This window comes from Mastomys coucha, unplaced genomic scaffold (genome assembly GCF_008632895.1).
Source record: "Mastomys coucha isolate ucsf_1 unplaced genomic scaffold, UCSF_Mcou_1 pScaffold14, whole genome shotgun sequence".
In the NCBI taxonomy this organism is placed as follows: domain Eukaryota; kingdom Metazoa; phylum Chordata; class Mammalia; order Rodentia; family Muridae; genus Mastomys; species Mastomys coucha.
This window is the reverse complement of record NW_022196896.1, coordinates 28,221,006-28,241,154: the sequence shown is the minus strand read 5'-3', so window position 1 is coordinate 28,241,154 and position 20,149 is coordinate 28,221,006. Positions and strand designations below refer to the sequence as shown.

The following is a 20,149-nucleotide window of genomic DNA, read 5'->3' as shown; positions in this document are numbered from 1 at the left end:
AAACACTATTGAGTTTCGGTAAGGAACACAGCAATCAAATTATTCCTAAGGACACTCTGCCACAGTCATAGATCAGTGCCTCACTCAGCCATCACCAGAGAAGCTTCCTCCTGCAGAAGACAGGAAAACATACAGAGATCCACAAGAAGACAGTGTGCAGAGAGTGCGAGACCTTAGAACACTCAGCTCTAAATAGGATGTCTTCATCAAACCCCCTCCTTTCAGGGTTCAGGGAACTATGCAGGAGAGGAGGTGGAAAGATTGTAAGAGCCAGAGAGGATGGACGGCACAAGAAAACAGTGTCTAGCAGACACTACGTGACTGACACACATGAGGACTCACAGTGGCTGTGTCAGCACGTGCAGGGCCTGCAGAGATTCATTCCAGACAGGCTGTGATGTGCTGCGATGGGGGAAGACACACACTCCCATCCCCAACTGAGAAGCTAACTACAATTAACAGCTACTCACAAAGGAAAGCTTGTTTCTCAAAGGGAGTCTCACTGGGTACACCAACCACACTTAGGGGTAGGCCTGCGCCCAGAAGATGGCCAACACAAAAGGAACTCAAAGGCAGTTTGGGAGATTTTTTTTTTTGTCTCATATTACTTTGTTTGGACAAGTTTTACCTTATCAGTCTTCAGCTTGTATGTCATGGTTTTCTCTTTGTGTGTTCTTATGGTGTGTGTGTGTGTGTGTGTGTGTGTGTGTGTGTGTGTGTTACTCAAATTCTTTTTTTCTCTCTCTCTTGGTCAGTTTGTTTATTTTTATTCTTGTCTCTTTTTTTTTCTTAAGAGAAAAAGGTGTGGAGTTGGATGGGTAGAGGGTAGGGAGCTAGGGAGGGGGTGACGGAGGGGAAGGGAAACTGATCAGAACATATTGTGTGAAAAATTCTTTCAATTAAAAACATGGTATATTAGAAGTGCCTCCATGAGAGTCCATGAAGAAAAGAGTTGGAATATAAGGAAAGGAAGAAAGGAAAGAAGAAATTTTTGTCAAAGAGAAAACTGAAAGCTTCAGAAATTCATGAAAGAAGTAAAAAAAAAAAAAAAAAAAAAAAAAAAAAAGCCAGGAGAACAAACAGGAACATGGAGAAGCAAGCCAAATGCAGGCTCTACCCACCATGCCTTCCCAAAATGTAAGCCACATAATGGCTAAGCAGTGCTGCCTACCAGACACATGGATGGCCCTCCTCTGCAGTCTGGAATTCAGTTGTAGGTTGCAGCTAAAGAGGGATTCCCTCATAAGATGTAGTCACATAGGAGACAAACCCATTTTGCCATATAGTATAATTGGCATGGAGGGCGGCAGCTGGATGCCTTCCAAAAACAGAATCTATTGCTAACCACTACACTACCCTAGGGGCCTGAGGATACACCCTCAGGAAGGGGGCACCCGAGGGAGCCTTCTGGAAAGCCAAAAGTGACAATTTAATGAACTGGAGGGCCACACTGTGAGCCAGAGGGGCAGGCAGCAGGAGGTTGGCTCAAACTGGGCAATATACTTAAGGAAAATGACCTCATCCTCAGTGGCCTGTGGCTGGAATCGATCTAAACAACTGAGAAGCACTAGCCTGAAGCCACTGGGTGGGTCAAATTCTGGAGGAACCTATTTATCACTCACTGCTATGCAATCTTGAAGTTTTAGACATATACAGGATACCATGGTACCACAGTGGCCTCTCTCAGGCAGGGGGATTGTTAAATAGAAGCCTCCAATGCACCAGGGCAGCCCATACATCTGTACTGATCTCACTACTGTGCCTGCTTCCTGTCCTAACTACCAAAGCACAGAGCGACAACCTCAAGCTGAAACAATGCCCCAGAAGCTACAATGTAGAGCTGAAGAGACTCAGCCCATGCTTCAGAATGCAAAGCTAAGTGAGGCCAGCAGAGGCCCCAGATACACACGCGCGCGCGCACACACACACACACACACACACACACACACACGCACACTACACATGCACACACACACATGCACACACATGCACACACACATCCACACACATGTGTGCACACATACACATGCACAACACACACACTCACACATGCACAACACACACACTCACACACATGCACACACACTCATGCACACATGTACACACACACATGCGCAACACACACACACACACTCACACACACACATCCACATGCACACACACTCATCCATACACATGCATGCACACATACACATGCACACACACATGCACACACACAAGCACACACACACACACACACACACACACACACACACACACACACACAGGCGACTGTAAAGACTGCTCAGGCCGACATCACTTGCCTGACATAAACTCAGTAGTAGCAACCTCTCATCCCACTCCATTCTATTAATAGGTGGCTTCTCCAGTCTGAAGTCCATGGAAGAAGCTGTAACTCCTTTTTCTTCTTCCTTTTCCTTTTCTTTTATTATGTGAGCCTCCCATTTTTCAATACATTTAGCAGATTTTTTTACTGTATTTTTCATCATTCTTTTTAATTTGTTATTCCCCCTTCCTATATTTATCTAATCCCACCCACACCACCCCAACACACACAATCTATTTTGAGGCTATGAGATTTTTTTCCCTCTTTCCCTTGGTTTCTTTTTAAATCTTTTCCCACAAAGTTATTTCATTTTCTTTTTTTCATTATTTTTTTATTTAAATAAAAAACAAACAAAACCAACAAGAACAAACCCCTGTTGCCTCCCGCCTCCCCATGCTTGCCACCCCACCCTCTCCCACTTATTGGCCCTGGCACTCCCCCACACTGGGGCACAGAACCTTCACTGGGCCAAAGGCCTTTCCTCCCATTGATGATCGACTTTGCAGTCCTCTACTATACACATGCTGCCAGAACAATCAGACCCCTCCATGTGCAGTCCTTGGTTGGTGGTTGAGTCCCTGGGAGCTCTGAGAGTACTAGTTAGTTCATATTGTTGAGTTATTTCATTCTTATGACCGCCCTACATCTAGTATTTTGAGTATGTCTCCCTAGCTTTCCTGAAAATATCCATATGTTTTACTTCTTACTGCCTCTGTGGTGCAGTATTCAGCAGAGAGGACTGCTCGGACATAGGCTTACGCTATAGAAAGCCAGCCATCGACTGCCCTGGGTGTTCAGAGTCCCAGTGTAGCACTGAGTCTTTCTCTGGGTGAGCTTTTAAGTACAAAGCCCATGCCCTGGGTTGACATGCTTCAGTTAATAAGAACAGTTAGCCCAAAGCAGAACTACAGAAGCTCAAAAACAAGGTTAGTACATTTAGAGACGTTGCCAAAACTGTGGGCTTTAAAGGATCAGGTCTTTGCTTTTGTTTTGACTGATGGTGCTGTCTACATGCTGACTTTTGCAGCCTGAATAGTACTTCCATCATGGAGTCAGTTGTGTTCATGTCTAGGGGGCTCCACTTTGAGAACTTTCACCTCTGTGCAAGGTGGATCTTGGTTATAAACTCAGAGGACCCGAAAAGACTGAAGAAACAAGGCAAGCAGGTCGATCATTAGACCACCAGTTCATTGTGACCATGTTGATAACATTCTATTTCCATCAGGAAATTAGAATTTCATCATAGTGGAATAGAATTTCATCTAAAAGTAGAGCCTCGTTTCTATCAGATGCTAACATCAGAATGGATGGGTAGGGGTAAGTCAGTGGTGGGGTCCTTGTCTGATATGTCTGAGGCCCTGGGTTCAGTGTGCAGCTAAAAGTGTGAGGCTTGGTAGCCACGATACTGTATAGTATAAGTTTCTTCATAGTACAGGATTTAATCCAACTCTTAAGTGACTGCAGGCTTTAGAACTAGAGTTCAGTAGCCTGGATGTTCCTCAGGAAGGTGGGCCTAGAGGAAGCCATCCATCCAGAATGTTTATTGGTAAGATAAATAAGTGACTGTGTGGTTGTTGGAGATCAACTAGCTACATGAAGAGCAGGAAACAGGAGTTGCCTCCAACACCACACAGGGCAGACAGAAGCCCTCGTTTCTTGCATCGGAAGGTGTTCAGTTGTTCGAGGCTGTGAAGCAAAAGAAGGCATTTGGATGAGAAGATTTCATATTCAAAGCCTGTCTGTACACCAACAATCAAAGCGCCCCAGATCTTTAAATGCACGATTTCAACATTGAAACAGTTTAGCAGGAAACACTTTTACACACAATGTTTATACCTTCACTTACAGAGATCATGCAACTTTTCTGCCACCCTGGGGAGCAAAAAAGAACAATTTATCAGGAAACACAGATATATACACACACAGCATTTTTAACTATGCTTGTAGAGATCACACGAATTTTCTGCTGTACTCAGGAGCAAACCGATGCTGAGCTCATCTGGACAGTGACCAGGAATTCTTCACTTACTCCTGCTTTGGTTGGTTTCTGCACTGGGTGTACATGTGAATGAAGTCCTCTCACGAGATAAACTCCTGAGAGACCCATTCCTTCTAAAGAGGGATGGAGAGGGGTTTGACTAGGTAGTCATGAAATTGAGGAATGATGACATATAGACACTGTAATGGTAAGGACTGATCTTTCCTGAGTTTAATGTTCTGAGGCAGATGTGCAGCAGTAGAGTGCGTGTGGGGTCTGAGGCTGGGGTGTGGCTTAGAGGTACAGCATTTTCTCTGGTATGTTCAAAGCCTTAAGTCTGTTCCAGCACCTTTTCCCTCACTAGAAAAGAAAAAGTCAAAATGAACTGAATAAGCATTTGTAAAATTACACTACAAAATTAAAATGTGAGCTGTTTTGAAACATTGTCTAGCTGGGGTTTGTGGCACATGCCTTTAATCCCAGCACTTGGAAGGCAGAAGTAGGTGGATCTCTATGCATGGGGGCCAGCCTGGTCTACAGAGCAAGTTTCAGGCTTGCTAGAGCTAAACAGTAAGATCCTATCTCAAAAGTAAATACGTGCAAACAAACATATATACATTGTCTATAAGTATTATATAATTATATATAATTTTGACATTTAACTCCAGGTGTGTATGAACCTTCAAAATTACATTTATCTTCTTCCTCTGACAAATGTCAATGATGCTGTTGAATCTGATCAGTTATGTTGAGGTCAAGGGTCAGTTTGGTCGTGTTGGTAGGCTTGAACTCGTTAAATCCTAACGCCATAAGATTTTCCCCATGCACTACGAGAGTTTGGTGCAATGTGTGATTTGCTAGAGAACTACTTGCAAATCATCCATAGAATTCAGATCTGTAAGACATCTGTGAGCCTTCTGCTACTGCTATAGTTAAAGTATATTTCATAGATTTGAAATATATTCAGAGAACCAGGTCTGCAAGATGTCAATGTCTGTCTGTCACTGCATTGCTCAGTGTGTCACATGGATATGTTTTTTGTTGCTCCTTTCAAGAACCATTTTAATGTCCCCTATGTTATCAACGGAATGACACCCTGCCCATCTGTTCTTGTTTCTCTTGACTGTAAGGCCCCAGCTATGTTGCCAGGACAACATTTCCTACTATGACATTATGAAGAGTGCTTAATCCTTCACTATACATCCAATATCAAATGTAATGCTGTAATTGGACTTCAGATTCTGGCTCTTCATGCTTCAGTTAGGGTATGTTCTTCAGGAGATACTTGCCTCATACGCATCCTGAGGCAGCATGCGTTTCTAGATGGCATCTTCCCACTCTATCTTCAGCCAATAGCTTATTCCCACATGTAGGAAGTGAAAGATATGGACCACCACCATTCCATCTAGCATGCTAACCTAATAAGTCTACCACAAAGCTTCAAGAAGTGCTGGTCCCAGGAAAATACCAGCGTATGTATTTCCAGAACTTAAAGGAAGAAGGAGCCAAGCATAGTCACACATGCCTGTAATCCCAGCACTCAGGAGACAGAGGCAAGAAGAACATATTAAATCCATGGCCAACATGGAATTCAAAGAAAAACTTTGTCTCAAAAAATTAATTAAGATGAAATTGGCAGGGGAAAATAAGATGGATCAATGGGTAAAGGCACTTGTCACGAGGCCTTATTACATGAGGTAAATCTCCAAAACCCACATGATAGAAAGAGAGAATCAACTCCCTCGAGCCATCCTCTGACCTCTCTGTGTACACTGTGGCATGTGTTTGCACACACTCAGACACACATGTGCAAATAAATAGTTAAACAAAAAAGAGGAGCAACACTTCTCTCATACAGACTTTTTTCCTGAGACTGGTCAAATTAAGCATCTCTCTACTGAGACACAGGTCCGGAAGAATAAGAGAACCATTGAGAATGGGAGGTGGACAAGAGAGGAGGATGATACGTAAACATGATCAAAATAATTACATGCATGTGTGAAAATGTCATGATGAAACCCATCATTGTATAATTAATATATTTGTGAAATTTTTCAAAAGAAAAATCTTTTCAATAACACTTTTCAAGTATTATTTCAATGCTACATCCATAATTGAGAGAACTATGGCTCAGTGGTCTGCACTGGACAGCTTACAAACACCAAGAAGCAATGTCCATGTTTCACTCCAGCTCCTCCCATGTGAGGAGAAGTGGAAAATGGGACAGTCTGACCTCTTTGCTCCAACTTCAGGACAGAGGAAGCCTTCTACCATCTCCTATCTAAACGGCCCTCTGGAGAGGGCATCAGAGAATCGGAGCAGTGAGCAAAAGATTGCAAGAGCCAGAGGATGAGGAAGTTTGCTGTGGCAAACTTCCCTCTATGACAGGGAAGCTACACTCGTGGAATCTTAACAGCACAGCTGCCTAAGACCTGAACAGTGATAAAAATTAATAGGCATACCAATGTAAGTGGAAAATGTCACAGGGCACCACACCTAGATGAAGAGCCTCAAACAATTGTAGTCTTCCCTAAGGGCAAACCTATTAACTGGTTATTCAATATCAAGTGCTCAACCCTAAAAATTAACACATACAAGCAACAGTGAAGGGACTCAGTATTTATTCACGTGCATATGTATACATGTATGTATTAACAATAATAATTAAAGAAAAAGAGGGCCATGAATTTTAGAGGGGGAATATGAAAAAAAGAGAAAGGGAAATGGTATATTGTATTTTAATTAAGAACAAAACAAATTAAGTTGTAATAAGTTAAAAAATAAATGGTCCTCTGGAAATAAACTGAGAAAATGACTCTTGGAAAGTGGCAATGGTGACTTTCAACACTCCTGACTCTTCCCGATGACCTATGTCTTGACAGGAGGTGTGTGGAGAGTGCAGACTCTTGGGCAACGCTGCAAAGAACAATTAAATAATTGGAAAACAAAACCTTCAGGGAAGGGTTAAAGGAAAGGAGCTATTTTGCCCGGAGAAGAGAAGGCTGAGCGATGACCTAATTATAGGCTTCAAGTACATGAAGAATTAATCTACAGCAGATGGTGACCAGCTGTTTTCAATTCCCATTGAATACAGTACAAGAGAAAATTGGCTTAGAGAGTAATAGAAAGGATTTGAGATAGATAAAAGAAGGAATTTACTGGGTTTTGAGGGTCATAGAGGTTAAGAGGAGATAGGCTCTGCTGCTTAGGGAGGTGAGAGCCACTCCTTCCCTGAGGTCTCCCCGGCATGGATTGGTTTGTTCAACTGCACTGAGGGAGAAAGAGCTCTGTTCTGTTATGGAGAGGGCCAGTCTGGGTGTGTGGCTGGCTGTTCCTGACACCTGAGTCTTTCTTTTCCTCACTTGGACTTGTGTGGTTTATTTTCCACAAGTCATTATCAGCACACTAAGCGGCATTCGCCAGGTGACAGATGTACGATGAACAGAATGAAAGAAAACAACAGAGGTTCCACTTCTCACCTTCCCAGTCGGCTTTGGCAGTGGTAAGGATCTGCTGAGGACCCTCTCGGTTCCAGATACCATTTCAATTGTAGATAGACCTGGGAGCTGAAGCGTGGCTGTCCTGGCCAGCAAGGGAGTGTGTGTCATAGAGAGGTATGGCGAGAGCTACATTGTCATCAGTCAAGAAGTTTGAAAACATACACACCTAGCCCTTCCATCCAGTGATTTGTTAATAGAACATCTTTCAACTCCAGTTTGTCACATTATAATCATCCCCTGAAAGCTGAGAGTGCCTCTCTATTGGATTCCAAAACTCAATGGTAAACAAATTTCAGATTGTTCACCAAATGGTCACACAGTGTATTGTTCATATGCACAGAACCGAAAGTATTTCATCAGTGAACATGATCACTTCTACTTTTTTTTTTTTTTTGAAACAGGGTTTTTCTGAATCGCCCTGGCTGTCCTGGAACTCACTCTGTAGCCCAGGCTGGCCTCGAACTCAGAAATCTGCCTGCTTCTGCCTCCCAAGAGCTGGGATTAAAGGTGTGCTCCACCACTGCCCTGCCTGATCACTTCTACTTTTATAATTGCTTTCATTTTACTTTTTGTTTTTAGCACTTTTGGACCATTCGATGAGTTCTAGAATCCTCCCAGTTTAAAAAGCTGCTCTGGAAGGACAGCAATTCTGCTTCTGGCCTTACGAACAAGAACTCATATTTTCCTGCCTCAGTTACACAGCAATAGGTAGTGTGTAGGTCAGTAAAAGCGAGTGGGGCCGGAGCGAGAAGGGAAAAATTAAAAATAAGAATAAAAGAAAGAATAAGAGACCACAGGTCCCATCACCTATTTTAACCAGGCACAGAAAGGGTGAGAGAGCTGGAGGTTTCTCTGTGCAGAAATGATGGGCAGGAAAGCCCTCAGGTGGCACATGTTTATACTGAGCATGGTGCCATTCGGGAGGCGGAGCAGGGAAAGTCACAGGCTCAAGGCTAGCTCAGGCCACATAGAAAACCCCATCTCCAGAGCAAACAAAAGATGGGGTGGAGTTGTCTTCTGGGGGACAAGAATCCATCTAACGGTCAGGGGTGAGAACCATTGACTGACAGATGTCACAGGGAGCAAATAAGATGTGCCAAAGTCAGGGAGACACCAAGCACAAAGTCAGACACCAAGCACAAAGTCAGACACCAAGCGCAAAGGGAACCTCCTGATAAGAAGTTGTAGGGCCAAGGATGTCACTAATTAGGGTGGTGAGTGAGTGGGTTACATAAGGTCTCACCAGGCAGAGCAGCAAAATTGGTTGCAAATGACAGCAGGTGCTGACAGTTCGGTAATTGCTGCGAATCAAAAGTCTTCTCACTTTGTGTGTAGCAAGTGGAGGGCCACAGGTTTGTCATCACCCCCCCTCACCCCCCGCCAAATAATGACATCGCTGACCAGCCCTTTCACTACTTGGAAAGCCTTTTCATTAAAATCACAACTTAGGACTGAGCACTGGGCTTTATTTGTAAGGGGAAATGGCAAAGACTAGGTGACAAGGGCCACTTAATTATCCCACAGTGAGCTACAGATGAAGAACCCGACATTGGTTTTCCTCTTTCTGTAAAATGGTAGAGATAATCAGATCCTGGATAGCATTGTCCCTTGGACACCAGCCTAGGCAAGTACAGGAACGCAGGAGCCTAGAAACTGAAAGTTCCTATGTTTTACTGTACCTGCTAAGTACGTATAATGGTCACAGGTGGAGAAGGCTCAAATCTGTGAAGGCTTAGCAATCTCACAGGAGGCAGCAAGTGAGCATATATATTCTCTAAGTGGGATCAAACCCTCAGGCCAACCATGGCCCCCTCTCTCAGAGAAGCTGAGAGGGTTGGTTTTAATGTCAACTTGCCACAATTAGAACTTGCTAGCTGAGTAGCCAGTCTCAGGTGAGAAAAGCTCCTGATTCTGGAAGACCCAGCCCTATTGTCCGCAGCCCGCTCTGGTCCAGATAAAAAGAAGCAATGGCAGAAGGAAGATTATTCTCCTTTTGTGGGCCTGGCTCTGCTTCTTCCCTTGGGGTATTCAGGTACCGTTTCAAGCTAGGCCAGAATGAAAGGAGGAAAGCTTGTCCAGACTGGTGAGTTCACTGGTGAGTGCTAGGAGGTGGGGGTGGGGAGAGGGGAGGGCCTTCTCCAAGAGGATTGATTGTTCAGTGTTATATGTAAAAGAGCAGCTCTCTTCATTCAGGGGTAGGTAAGGGCTGTGCAAACCTTGGGGGTCAGGTAGACATTTTCAGGGAGAGTGTACATTCGTGGCTGGGCTGTGGGGATGCTTTATTGGCATGGAGAAGGATCCCAGGTGTTGAAACTTATAATTTGGCTCCAGTGACTTCCTCAAGAATGGAGATGGGGACCGTGGGGTTACATGCCCTGGGAACATGCAGGCTGAAAATAGGAAGGGAGTGATCCTTCATCCTGACAGCATCAAGGTGAAGTTTGGTGCCAAGATGATATGTTCAGGATTTGGACACAAAACCTCACTTTTGCTCCAGGCCCATTCTTCTTGGTCACATCTGCCCCCACAACCTTTAGCCTGCCCAGCCTTCCCTCTTGTTGCTGAACTGGCATGCTCTGTTGCTGCTGCTGCTGCTGCTGTTGGCTTCCTCCCTGATAGCAGAGCCAGTGTTTTCTGGCTCTTATTGTTGACTGAAGACCAGTGGCTCTCTGGGAACCTCTTAACTTTACACAAACACACGCACACACACACACACACACACACACACACACACACACACACGTATATTGTGTTCTCCTGATCAATAGATAGGCCTTCAGTATCTAATAACAAAGAATTGAACAAGCTAAGATGGAAGCACATAGCTACGTCCTCCTGGGCTTCCAGGTTGTTTCCTCTAAGCCTTGGTTCTCAGGGGCTGCAAGGTATCTTCCCTTCGAGGCAGATTAGAAAACTCTTACATAGATCTCTCAGCCACATGACCTGCGGGTGCCTCCCTTGGCCATGCAGAGCTTAACTGCTATTTTAAGGGTAAAAAAAAATGAAGTAACTAATTCAACAATGGAATGTCAGATAGTAGGAAGTGCTTGAAGGAAGACTGGGAGAAGGACCTGGGCTGTGGCCATTTAACATAGGTGGATGCCGCGGAAACCGACTCCACAGAGTAAACATTCAAACAATGTTCTGACAAGTGAGCCGCTGTGGGAAAGCTGGTGGGAAGGAGCAGCATACAGAGTCTGGGTCAGAAGTGTAGTTGGTGAGTTGTGGGAACCTAGGCGTTAGAGCCTGGTGAACAAGGGCAGAATGATATATGGTAAGGAGTGAGGACACTTAGCAAAGAGTTGACAGCGCAGGATCCGATGGGCCACAATAGATACTAAGTTTGACATTTCATGTGACTGAAACCCACCAGAAATTTTTGCACAGGGAGTGATGGTGTGTGTGTGTGTGTGTGTGTGTGTGTGTTGCTTGAGATTAAACCCAGGACTTCACACATGCTAGCTGAGTTCTGCTTGATTTATATGCTCAGACCTGTTTGACTGCTTGCTACTCTAATCCCAGTTATAAAGCAGAGTCTCACTAATTTATCCAGTCAGGATTTGAGTTCAATAGGCAGCACAGGCAATCTTTGAGCTTAGCATCCTCCTGCCTCAGCCTCCCAAGTAGCTTGTATTATAGGCCTGAACCACCAACCACTGCTGTGATAGAGAAAGTAAACACCTAGGTACCAAAGTGGAAGGCCGAGCTGCTGCAGGCCATGGCAGCACGCCTCCCCACAAAGAGGAAGGGGATCAGACTCTGAGCCATCAAGGGGATAGAAAAGTGGTCCAGGCATCACAAAGACAAAGCACACTGGGGATGGGGAGATATAATACTCAGGGAGCCGTGTAGCCTGACAGCAGGGGTTCAGCTTGTGAGTCTAAGTGGATGGAGGCATTATTTATTCATCAAGGTAAGAAACCCAGAGGGCAGAGCAGCTTTGGAGGGAGAGGCAAGCTGTTCCCTTGAGTCATATTAAATACACCCAGAGGGGAACTGGTGATTCATGCTTGCAGTTCAGGAAAATCTGCCTCTGTGGAAGACACAGATGTGAGAACATCAGTGCAGAATGGTAGCTGCAAGAGCAAAGATTTACCAGGGAGCGCATAGTTGAGAGGGAAGGAAATACTAATCCTGGGTGCCAAAGAAGCAGGAGGGTCTAGAAGTGAACAAGGGTAATGGAAAGAACTAGACGCCATGTTCGTGTCTGGAACCACACGTGTGGGAAGCCAGGGCAATTGTCAAGGGTTCGTTGCTACAGTTAGTGACACTGAAACCCTGTCTAGAAGAACAAGAGTAGAGAGCAAGGAAGAGATGACAAATCAGAAAAGGAGAAGTCACCAGAGAAAGGCAAGGCCGGACTGCGTTTGTGCAGTGGCAGCAAAAGCTGTGAGGCTGAGGCTCCTGTAAGTCATCCATGGCTCCCTGGATTTATCATAATGTGCTGTGTGCCTGTCTGAATTCCCTCCTGGACTGTTAAGTGCCAGGAATTCAGGCATTGCACCCTTTGGTCATCACTGACTGCCTAGTGCCCAAAAGTATGCCTGATTTTCAATGGTACTAAATAAACTTATGCTCAGTTACACAATGGATGAGTTACAAAATAGACAGCATTTGCGATCCTTGCATACAAAGTGTGTGCTATGGAATGGAGCCAACAAGGCTGCTGCTCACAGTTAACACAAGAAGGGAGGAAATAAAGAAAGCAGGTATAGAGCTCTTTTCAGAGAAAAGCAATGACTTATACAAGGTATTCTAGTATCTATGCTAGGGTATTATTTCATTTGTCTCTCTTTCTGAGAGACAGACATATGGTCTCTATGTGTGTAGATCAGGCTTGTCTCAAATTTGGGATATCATTAGCTGGAGTTTATCACAAGTGAAGGGTGAGGAATAAAAGCCAAGACAAGAGACCCATGGGACAGTGCCCAGAAGAGTTCAAGTACTGACATTCAACTGTCCTCTCATAAAAGACTGTTATCTCCTCCTGGCTACAGTGTGTGAGAGCATGCAGCACATTTACCTCCAGGGAAGCTCATCAGAGCCACTGGTGCTGCTCTGTAGAGGGACTCATTCTGCCTGTGTGGCTTACTCAGTGCTCAGGCTACCTCTTGTCCCTAGGGACAAAGGCGCTATGCTAGGGACAAAAGCCCTCATTGTGAGTGTTAGAACCAAAGTCAAATTTCCCAGCTCATCATCCAGGATATTCCGAGGGTCCATGGGTTTTATCCAAGTAGAAGTAGGCAAAGGTCGGGCATCTCTTGGACATATCCACTACATTCAGAATATTATGTTGCTGAAGTGTGGAATAAGATAATAGGAAGATTGGAAAAGGCAACGTTTATTATACTCAACAAAGTTGGTATGAGTATAGAAAATAGTGTAGTTAATATAGGAAACAAAAAGATCAAAAATAAAACGCACTGAACAATCATGGAAAGCAACCGGCTGATCTGATTGGCTATGGGCAGAAAGGCTTCTATATGCCCAAGGCTGCCGCTCTAGTTGAACACTTCTTCGTATACAGCCAGTGCATGGCAAATTGAATTGTCATACGTGTGATCCATAACTATGATCCAATGGCATTCCACTGCAGTGCTGGTGCGACATGAAGTGGCTTGCACAAGATACCTCCTACCACGCAGGTCCGCGTGCCATAGGCATCCCAATGCATAGGATATGGTGTACTGTTGTAGATGGCAGGTTTGCTAACATACATGACTCTCTCATATCACAACAACAGACATTGAGTAAGATCAACAAACATTTCCTAGCTGTCCAAGAGTAATGAATCATTCTGGGCTTTGATTACACAGATGAAAATTATAGGATAGCTACTGTCAAAAGACAAAATCGCAGCAATTTGCCATACAGATCTTAATTGGTGTTATTTGGCATTCTAGAAGCAGGCAATACTTTGTCTCATAAAATAAATGTTCTAATGAGCTGAGAGGAGGAGGCTGGTTTCATAGGCAGACACAAGCTGAGGAAAGCAGAAACATAACAAAGGAGAATATGGCACTTCAACTCCTTTCCTTGTAAGGTGGAAGGATTGACAATCACTCTGGTTAGCATCTAGCCCCTCACCCACCCCAGAGCTTTTTGTGTATGAGGATAAAAGCAGAGGCTTGTGGGCATTTAGCATAACCTCTCTCCTGACCTCTCAGATGACAGCTTAGTTTCAGTTTGCTGACTTGGCACTTCAACTGGGCTGACTGACTTTGGTTTTAGGTCTGCTCTGTTGGAGTGCAGGAGCATACATTTCATAAATCTCTACATCTAACTTGCTCCCTGTTAGGCTATGAAGACAGCACATTAAAGTGAAACTTGGGACTTTATAATGAAAGCACAGGTTTAATTTTAAAAAAAATGTTACTATGGAATCAGGCATATAAAGCAAGATTAGGAAGAGAGTTCACTCTGGTTTCATTTAGACACCGACCCCACTTTCTGAAGCAAGTAGCAGGGATCAGGGATGCAGCAGGAGCTCATTCGGTGATTAAGTGAATAAAAACAAATCGCTTGAGAAGCTAGCCTCAAACTTGTAATCCTCCTGCCTCAGACCCCTGAATTCTGGGATTATAAGCATGTGATTTAGATATGAATGAAATATTTGAAAGCAACATACATATATCCAAAACACAAGTAGCAAAAACACATAATTACAATGTGGTAGCACAGTCTGCGTCAGAATCTGACTTACCCTTCACCACTGGAGAGGATCAAGGCCCTTGGGCAGGTGTGGCCCCTGCTGATGTGTGCAGGTGTGGGTACACAGTGGCCCATGCTGATATGTGCAGGTGTGGGTACACAGTAGCCTAGACAGGTGTGTGCAGGTGTGGGTACACTGTGGCCCATGCTGATGTGTGCAGGTGTGGGTACACAGTGGCCTAGACAGATGTGTGCAGGTGTGGATACACAGTGGCCTAGACAGATGTGTGCAGGTGTGGGTACACAGTGGTCTAGATAGATGTGTGCAAGTGTGGGTACACAGTGACCCATGCTGATGTATGCAGGTGTGGGTACACAGAGACCTGTGTGGAGGTGTGGGTACATAGAGCCCTAGGCTGATGTGTGCAAGTGTGGGTACACAGAGACCTATGTTGATGTGTGCAAGTGTGGGTACACAGAGACCTATGTTGAGGTGTGCAAGTGTGGGTACACAGAGACCTATGTTGAGGTATGCAGGTGTGAGTACACAGAGCCCTAGGCTGATGTGTGCATGTGTGGGTACACAGAGGCCTAGGCTGATGCATGCATATTTCCTCCCTTCACACCATGTTCTTCCATCCCATATCTCACAACTAAGTTGTGTACTACATCACCATTTCTGCACTTTTAATGGTCCAAACTTACACTGTGCACCAGACACTAGACCTAAAACTTCCCTCAAATAAGACTTTGAAAAGGCTCTTATGACTGTAGGTGTCTCAGAAATGTTTTCTGTAATTGTATCAGGTACTATACATTTTTTCCTTTTTCTTTTTGATATTTTCTTTATTTACATTTCAAATGTTATCCCTTTCCTGGTTTCCCCTCCAAAAACCCCCTATTCCATCCCCCTCCCCCTGCTCACCAACCCACCCACTACCGCTTCCCTGCCCTGGGATTCCCCTACACTAGGGCATAGAGCCTTCACAGGACTAAGGACCTCTCCTCCCATTGATGACTGACAAGGCCATCCTCTGCTACATATGTGGCTAGAGTCATGGGTGGCTCCATGTTTACTCTTTGGTTGGTGGTTTAGTCCCTGGGAGCTCTGGGGTTACTGGTTGCTCCATATTGTTGCTCCTCCTATGGGGCTACAAACCCCTTCAGCTCCTTCGGCCCTTTAGCTCCTCCATTGGGAACCCTGTGCTCAATCCAATGGCTGACTGAGAGCATCCACCTCTAAATTTGTCAGGCACTGGCAGATGTGGGGGTCTGGCCAGCGGAGCCCACACTATCGTGGGTGGTCTCGGACTGGAGATTATTGAGAACCTGTGAAAACAAGCGGGTGGGGAAGACAAAGAGATGACACCAAGAAAACTTTATCAAGGTGTATCTTTACTTGGGAAAACTGGGTATATATAGCAAAAGGCAGAATCGAAACCAAAACAATCTAGTTTTTTAACATAGACGTGATAACAGGCATAGAAGCACAACAGTCTGTATATACAACAAAACTTCAAACGGAGTTCTGGCAGAAGCAGGCTGAGTTTCAGTTCTTTTGATCTTCCGAGCTGCATTGTCAGTGTTCAGCACCACAGGTTCTTCAGCTCCCAGCCTGTCAGGAATGCTTTCTGTTTCCGAATCGCTTCCACAGGCAGAGCCTCTCAGGAGACAGCTATCTCAGGCTCCTGTCAGCAGGCACTTGTTGGCATCCACAATAGTATCTGGGTTTGGTGACTGTATATGGGAGTCTCAGAACCAGTTCCTGGTTTGGTTGATTCTTTATATAGTTCTTTTTGTTTCTACTTGATTGATTTCAGCCCTGAGTTTGACTGTTTCCTGCCTTCTCTCCTCTTGGGTCTATTTGCTTCTTTTTGTTCTAGAGCTTTCAGTTGTGCTGTCAAGCTGCTAGTGTTTGCTCTCTCCAGTTTCTTTTTGGAGACACTCAAAGCTATGAGTTTTCCTCTTAGCCCTGCTTTCATTGTGTCGCATAAGTTTGGGTATATTGTGGCTTCATTTTCATTAAACTCTAAAAAGTCTTTAATTTCTTCCTTGACCAAGTTATCATTGAGTAGAGTGTTGTTCAGCTTCCACATGTATGTGGACTTTCTATTGTTTGTGTTGTCATTAAAGACCATCAGCCTTAGTCTGGGGTTATCTAATAGGATGTATGGGATTATTTCAATCTTCTTGTATCTGTGGAGGCCTGTTTTATGACCAATTATATGGTCAGTTTTGGAGAAGGTACTGTGAGGTGCTGAGAAGAAGGTATATCCTTTTGTTTTAGAATAAAATATTCTATAGACATCTGTTAGATCCATTTGGATCATAACTTCTGTTAGTTTAACTGTGTCTCTGTTTAGTTTCTGTTTCCATGATCTGTCCACTGATGAGAGTGGGGTGTTAAAGTCTCCAACAATCATTGTGTGAAAGGCACTGTGTACTCTGAGCTTTAGTAAAGTTTGAATGTGTGGGCCCCTGCATTTGAAGCATAGACATTCAGAATTGAGAGTTCCTCTTGGTAGATTATTTTCCTTTGATGGGTATGAAGTGCCCTTTCTTATCTTTTTTGATAACATTGGGTTGAAAGTCAATTTTATTTGATTTTAGAATGGCTACTCCAGTTGTTTCATGGAACCATTTGCTTGGAGAATTGTTTTCCAGCCCCTTACTCTGAGGTAGTGTCTGTCTTTGTCACTGAGGTGGGTTTCCTGTATGCAGCAAAATGCTGGGTCCTGTTTACTTATCCAGTCTGTTAGTCTGTCTTTTTATTGGGGAATTGAGTCCATTGATATTAAGAGATATTAAGGAAAAGTGATTGTTGTTTCCTGTTATTTTTGTTGTTAGAGGTGAAATTATGTTTATGTGGCTATCTTCTTTTTGGTTTGTTAAAAGATTATTTCCTTGCTTTTTCTAGGGTGTAATTTCCCTCTTTGTGTTGGAGTTTTCTATTTATTATCCTTTGAATGGCTGGACTTGTGGAAAGATACTGTGTAAATTTGTTTTTGTCATGCAATATCTTGGTTTCTCCATCTATGGTAATTGAAAGTTTTGCTGGGTATAGTAGCCTGGGCTGGCATTTGTGTTCTTGTAGGGTCTGTATAACATCTGCCCAGGATCTTCTAGCTTTCATAGCCTCTAGTGAGAAGTCTGGTGTGATTCTGATAGGTCTGCCTTTATATGTTACTTGACCTTTTTTCCTTAGTGTTTTTAATATTCTTTCTTTGTGCATTTGGTGTTTTGATTATTATGTGATGAGAGGAATTTCTTTTCTGGTCCAATCTAATTGGAGTCTGTACCACCTGCCTCTGCCTCCCAAGTACTGGGATTAAAGGCGTACGCTACCACTGCCCGACCTATAGGCTTCTTGTATATCCTTGGGCATCTCTTTCTCTAGGTTAGGGAAGTTTTCTTCTATAATTTTGTTGAAGATATTTACTGGCTCTTTAAGTTGGGAATCTTCACTCTCTTCTATACCTATTATCCTTAGGTTTGGCCTTCTCATTGTGTTCTGGATTTCCTGGATGTTTTGGGATAGGAGCTTTTTGCATTTTGCATTTTCTTTAACTGTTGTGTCAATGTTTTCTATGATATCCTCTGTACCTGAGATTCTCTCTTCTATCTCTTGTATTCTGTTGGTAGTAGTTACATCTATGACTCCTGATCTATTTCCTAAGTTTTCTATCTCCAGGGTTGTCTCCCTTTGTGATTTCTTTATTGTTTCTACTTCCATTTTTAGATCCCAGATGGTTTTGTTCAGTTCCTTCACCTGTTTGGTTGTATTTTTCTATAATCCTTTAAAGGATTTTTGTGTTTCCTCTTTAAGGGCTTCTACCTGTTTACCTGTGTTCTCCTGTATTTCTTTAAGTGAGTTATTTATGTCCTTCTTAAAGTCCTCTATCATCATCATGAGATGTGATTTTAAATCCAAATCTTGCTTTTCCAGTGTGTTGGGGTACCCAGGTGGAAGATTTGGGTTCTCTTGATGCCAAGTAACCTTGGTTTCTGTTGGTAAAGTTCTTTTGCTTCCCTTTTGCCATCTGTTTATCTCTGGTGTTAGTTGGTCTTGCTATCTCTGGCTGGAGCTTGTCCCTTCTGTGGGCCTGTAAACCTGTGTCAGCACTCTTGGGAGACCAGCTCTCTCCTGGAGGGACCTATATACAGAGGACTGTGGTACAGCCTTAGCTCCAGATGCAGATGGAGACCACCGGAAGGATCCTGTTCCAGCTGTTCCACTGTTCCTGTGCCCTGTGCGTTCCTGGCCGGTCCTACTTTGGATAGTTATTGGAGAGAAAGTGGCTATCTCACCTCTGAGGCACTCTGGGGAGTGAGAGCACTCCTGGGAGAACAGCTCTCTCTTGGCGGGACCTGTGTACAGAGGGCTGCGGAGCAGCTTTAGATCCCGGGTGTAGATGGCTACGGAAAGGCAGGTAGTATACTTTTAAACTATGAAATTAAGTATTTTCAGGTTTGATACAGCCTAAGAAACCATTCTGTATATGCAAAACTGGTTCCATGTGGACTTGTTATGTACTCTAAAGTTAGAGAGAAAGAGATTCAAGGCCAGGCTTGGCCCAGAGACTAAGTTTAGTAACAAGAAAAAACATTTTTATATATTTCATATAAAACAATAATATATATATAAATATTTTATATATCCACATATTGCATATGATGTATGAAAAATAAATTTTCATATATGCATGTATATATAAAATAGCCTCAGATGAATTACATTCTGACTTAGATAAAGATTAGAAATGAAAGTGGGAAAGGATGCCATTCCCACAAAAAAGCAGAAAACAGCCACAAATAAATAAAACCCACTTATTCTTTCTTTATGCTAAGTAAACATAACCAAATTGTGAGGTAGGATGGCCTTTCCTCCATGAGCAAAGACCACATGCTTTCATTCTAGGGGATCAAGCTGGAGTCCAGGCTATTGTCCAAGCCTGTAAGCGCATGGGAGGCAGCCAGCAGAGGGAGCTGCTGAGAGGAGAAGGCCTTGGAAGTGTGGCAATCTCTGACGCCATGAATCAGGAAAAGCCAAGTTCAAACAATCTTTCGAACTTCTGGATTCTTTTGCACGGTCCCCAGAGTGAGTAATTTTTTGGATGCCAAAGCAAAGCAAAAATAAATTCTTTAGCCTAAAATACCTATATTCCAATCTCTTCCATGTAAATCTGAATATACTCTTCAAAATAGCAGAAACCAGAGATAAACAAAACCTGGCCAACAGAGTGGTATTAGTTAATCTTGCATTGCTGAGATCAAATTCTTAACAAAAAAAAATTGTTTGAAGGGAAGATTTGTTTTAGTTTCCAGTTTCAGAGATGCCAGTCCATTGCAGATGGGAGGGAATGTCAGAATACCACAGGTCATGGTGTGGTAGCCAGGAAGCAGATCAAACGAGTGAAGAAGGACCAGGGACGAGAGACCACCAAACACCTGTCTCAGTGGCACACTTCCTTCATTGGCTCTCACCTCCTATAATCTCCATGACCTGCCACAGTAGCTAAGCTGCAGGGGGTCGAGTACTCACACAGATTAGTCTTTGGTGAGCATTTCATACTCAGACCATGACGGTAGCTAAATATCCTCACTAAATTCCCAATTCCATAACAGAGGTTACACTGAATCTAAACGGGGAAAAAAGCTCTATGGAGCATCTATGTTTTCCCTTACTGTCTTTTT

The 20,149-nt window shown here is 43.7% G+C and overlaps 1 long non-coding RNA gene across 1 annotated transcript; it reads left to right on the top strand.

Moving 5' to 3' along the window:
* Positions 1-3,610: 3,610 nt before the first annotated feature.
* On the top strand, positions 3,611-19,605 carry LOC116089018. The gene is made up of 3 exons (XR_004118107.1): positions 3,611-3,643; positions 7,187-7,806; positions 19,374-19,605. It is a non-coding gene; the product is annotated as an uncharacterized LOC116089018 (long non-coding RNA).
* The last annotated feature ends 544 nt before the right edge of the window (positions 19,606-20,149 follow it).